General features: G+C 42.9%; 1 non-coding gene across 1 annotated transcript; it reads right to left on the bottom strand.

Moving 5' to 3' along the window:
- Nucleotides 1-4,137: 4,137 nt before the first annotated feature.
- TRNAQ-CUG lies at nucleotides 4,138-4,209 on the bottom strand. Its single transcript has one exon. It is a non-coding gene; the product is annotated as a tRNA-Gln (tRNA).
- Between the last annotated feature and the right edge of the window lie 747 nt (nucleotides 4,210-4,956).

Raw genomic sequence — 4,956 nt, 5'->3', positions numbered from 1 at the left:
CCTACACATATCCATATATTTGGGATTCAGCAATTCTAATCAGTTCACACCTCATTTGCATCTTCACCATGCTAACAGCCCTGAATCTATACCATATAAAAAGGCAACCATATAGCTATGCAAACTGAAGGTGAGAAGACTTGCTTATGTGGAGACAACTGAACTGAAGCCATTACTTTGGAAAATTTCTGCACAGAGGATTACTGAACTTGAGAAGGTATGCTTGCATTTTGTCAGCTACATACTGTATATGCTGTCATGTAATTAAGAAATATCTGAAGCAAAGGATTTTACACTTTTATCTAGGTGCATTAGTTAGAAATGTACTGATGTCATGGACATGTTTGCCAAGGCATTTCACAAGTATACATGACTTCCAATACCTTATAATGGAATGCACTGTGATAGATATGTAAAAATGTTTCATGGACAGTTCATTTGATAGCATTTTTAGCATTTCAAAGATGTTTTGTTAGCAAAATGTGTCATTGCATTTATGTTGTGGCACAAACAAGGATATGTTGCTATTATTATTCTCCTTTTTTACATCCAGTTATTGCTCATAATGCAAATCTCTAGATTATTTTATGTTTCTCCAGTGGGTAATATTTAGATGCTACCTTTTCTGTTTTACCCAGGAAACGTTATTTTGAAGTTATGTGATAATTATGTGTACTGTCCTTCTATTGTCTTTTAGGACACATAGGACTATGCCACCCAGGCATGTCAAACATCAACAACCACCCTTCACTGATGCTGAAAACCAAGTGATCGTGGATGCTTTTAGGCAACATGGTGCCTTCCTGCTTGAAAGGAGAGGGAGAGATATGGCACACAGAATGCAGCTTTGGCAGCAGATAGTGGATGATGTTAATGCAGTGGGTGGCCATGGCAGGACACATTAACAGGCATGTTATTGGGCCACTGACATGATCACATCTGCACAGAGGAGAGCAACTGCAGTGGGCCAGAATTGGATAGGTACTAGGTGAGGGCCTGCTATGGAACCACCACTAACACTGAATGAAGAATTCCTGTGGAATGTCAGGGATACAGACAGCTCCCAGGGGAGTGCAGAACAGCATGTCCTTGACATCAGTGTAACAGTTTCAGGGACAGAAAGCATGTCCCAGGAGGAGCTTCCAGGTAGGCTATGGTATCTCACCTGTTCAATACTGTTGTATAGTAAAACAATTTAAATCAATACATCACTTCTGTGTTACAAGAATTTCTTTTTGGGGGGGTTGAAGATTACTACAGTTAACAACACATTCTGATTGAGTAGCTTAAGTTGCAGTTGTCATCCAAGTTCTTATTGGAAGTATAGTTAATGGACATATACAGGGGTAATAGTATTACCCCCTGTTTTACTGTTAATTGTGATGATGCTACCCTTACCTTTTGCTTAACTCCTTTCAGGACCATCTGGATTGCAGAGAATAACCTCATTTGCAGATGGTAAGCCAGATATTTTTATGTCAGTACTGATGAGCAACTCAAAGAAATATTTTAGTGTGTTATGTTGATGTCAGAACTGTTGTGTGTATTGCTGTGCTATCTAATAGAGGTAGAAAGGTTATTTTGTTAGCATATATTGGAGTATAGTAGTTTAGCTATTGATTTTTCCTGTATTTGTTGCTTATTATCACATGTGATAATGACAGTGGAAGTGTGGGACTTCTACTACCTGATGTCAGAATATCAGCAGACTCTGATGATGATGGTGGCCAAACACAGACACTGTCAGGGGGTGCAGAGGTTGAATCTGACACTGAGGTTGACATACAGCCAACCCCTGTAATTCCATTGGACACAACCAGTAGGCCTACACCTCCCAATTCCAGTGAACCCACAGATATTGGACAGGTGGAGGTCAAGACAATTGATCAGATGTGTGGTTACTGCAGTTTCAGTGCCTGTTGACTCTGGCCATAGCCAAAGTGTGGGCAAGGTGCCACACAGGACAGTTGCTAGGGGTGCTAGAAGGAGGCCTGCTGTCCCACCTCCACCTGATTCAGATGTCTCTTCCCGTGCCACTCAGCATATGTTGAGGGCCATCATGGAGGCAAAGGCATGTTCCATATATGCTCCAGAGAAATGCTTAGGGTTGTAGATGTGGCACAGGCTGACATGCATGACTGCCTCCACCATGTTGCCAATTCAATGGATCAAATGAATGACACATTGGCACAAGGGGAGTCTGTGATGGAATGAGAAGTGTCTGTGATGGAGCATCTGCTGGGAGGGGAATAGCATCCTCATGGCTATTGGTCAGCCACATCATCTGCTGTTAGCCTATGTGGCCATGCCCAATCATGCTCCCATAGCAACAGTACTTCCACTGTTCTGTCAGTGGGTGTGTTGTCCACACCCCAATGTGGCAAGCCATGGAGTTGTGGTTCTGGGCATTCTCATGAAGGAAGCTTGCCCAGAAGACATCAATCACATTCAGGTAACACCAGTGCATCTTGACTGTTGGAATGGATGTGCCTGTGCAACTCCTGCAGAGCCAGTTCTCGTGATTGGGGATAACAATGATGAACTGCCACCTGTACCATGCACTGCTTACACCTGTCTTACATACCAAGACATAGAGCTAGCACAGAGCTTGGTTGTGTTCATGCAGACACCTGCACACCAGTTTCACCTAGAGGAATTCTACAGACACAACAGTTACATGGTTCAGCCGTGCAGCTTAAAACTCATTTTGTCTCACTCACTGGTCATTTGTTGATTTATCCAAATGTCTGCCTGCATCTCTTTCTTACTTACACACACTCACTGACCTTTTGTGTCAGCCTAGGCTTCCTGCCCCCCAAAAAGTGTGTGAGTGATGATAACTGTGCCATATCCCTGTTTTGTATCTTTTGGATTCAGGGATACATAAGCTTTGTGTCTGAGACTTAGTGCTTAATATATCTGCATTTGTGATGTTGAACTGGCAATTGTACCTTTGACTTAAATTAGCCTTAGAAAGTTAGACAGTTAATATCATCAACATTTCCCAACTTTATTCATAATGATCTTGTGAATGTTGTGAAGTCTGAAACTGCAATGTGTATCATTACTTTTTAACTTCTCTCTTTAATGATTTCCCAATACAAATGTATGGTGCTAAACTGAGGGCATGCAGTGACCATCAGTACCTTTGAGAGGTATGACCGTGTGAATCTTTGATGCCTGAGGCCTACTACTTAATAATGGACACATATAAGTCAAATAAGTCTTTGCTGTCACATATTAAGGTCATTTCTGTACAAATTTCTCATCTTTTACTTGATTACACTACCAAGTAATAAAATGCAAGGAAATGGCTAGTCATTCATATTATTACACAATACGCTCTAGGTTCAATCATTACCTTGTAAATGCAGCAGTTGCGGTTTTAATTCAGGGCTGTCCATGTCTGATGCTAGCCGTACACAGCCAATACATAGGTAGATAAAGGTTGTAAGACTTGCCTGGCTTCAATGTCAATATATGTATGTGCATAGGAGGAAGGTTTTAGGCCCTTAGGTGGTGAATGAGTGTGCTATGCATTGTCTCTTAGCCAATGTGAGGACATATTGAGCATGCCTACATCTGCTTATACCCACAGCAGCTGGTGGTTCCCCCTCTGACTCCTTATCTGAATGTGGCTGTGTTGACCTTGGCATTGGTGGTGGGATGTGTGTTCCTTCCCCTTGCTGATCCTGCTGAAGCTGTTTTCTCAGGATGATTATAGGTTCATAGGTTGTTACTAGGCTATTGGCGCTAGGGCCTATACAAGCCTAGCCATAACAATTCCCTGGCTATGTCTTCCCACAATATTTACTTCCCTGGACCCCTGTCTAGCAGGGCAACTGATGTGATCCCGGGGTGAAATTCCTATCTCCCATCCAGTCATCAAGGTTTCTTTTGAAGAGGGCCAAAGACGCGCTCTGCTTGACATGTATGGGCAGCCTATTCCAGAGTCTCTAGGAATCTCTGGGTCAGGAACCTATCCCTCCAGCATGTTTTGTTCATTGTGATAACAAGGTTTAGATCCATGGAGCGTGTGTCTCTGAGTGATTGGGATTTCTTTAAGTGTTGCATGTCCAACAGCTCTGGGTTTGACATGGCCTTGTATGCTAAGCAGAGATCGCCTTTGCCCTTAACAGGTTCTACTGAGATTTGAACTCAGATCACTGGATTCAGAGTCCAGAGTGCTAACCATTACTCCATAGAACCAGGTTGTTGTTGGGTAGCATGGCACATACTGTGAATATTTCAATACATGTTCATGGATTGTAGTACAGAGCTCCCCCAGATGTAACTAGGCACCAGAACCATGACTTAAGCACCCTGAATATATGCTCTATGATATTTCTGGTTTGAGCGTGTGCCTCATTATGGTGTTTATTAGTGGGTATGTTTGCATTTCTGATGGGTGTCATCAGCCGCAGTATCAGTGCATAACTTGCATCCTCCAGTAAATGACCCCATGGGTATCCCCCCTAGTGAACATCTGATGCAGTTGGGAGGTGTGCCAGATATGTGAGTCATGGTAACTGCCAGGATTGCCAGCACACAGATTCAAAATGATTCCCTTGGAATTACATACGACTTGGCAGTTAATAGCCTACCCTGTTCCTTGGGTGGTGCCTTAATTTATATATGTGTGCAATCTTTGGCATGCTATACTGCAGGGTAGTGTATTACATGGTAAAACCCCTGCATATTTCTGGGTCTCTCCTCAGGGGACCGGGGAAAATATATATGGTCACTGGAATATTGGACCATAGCATTCAGGAATTGATAGAGGATCCGGGATGCTGATGCCTGTGACACCCCCAGCATGTCCCCTGTTGGTCTCTGGAAGTGTTACACATACCTTTGTCTCCACTAGGATGAGTTCCTCTTGGTTTGCCCTGGGTCTAAGTTGAAGATAACAGATGTCACAGAGTTCCTGTAGTATGTCTCAATCCACCCTGTAGC

Source organism: Protopterus annectens, chromosome 2.part2 (genome assembly GCF_019279795.1).
Source record: "Protopterus annectens isolate FY-2018-M chromosome 2.part2, PAN1.0, whole genome shotgun sequence".
In the NCBI taxonomy this organism is placed as follows: Eukaryota; Metazoa; Chordata; order Ceratodontiformes; family Protopteridae; genus Protopterus; species Protopterus annectens.
Note: the sequence above shows the minus strand (reverse complement) of the source record. Positions and strands in the feature narration are given on the sequence as shown.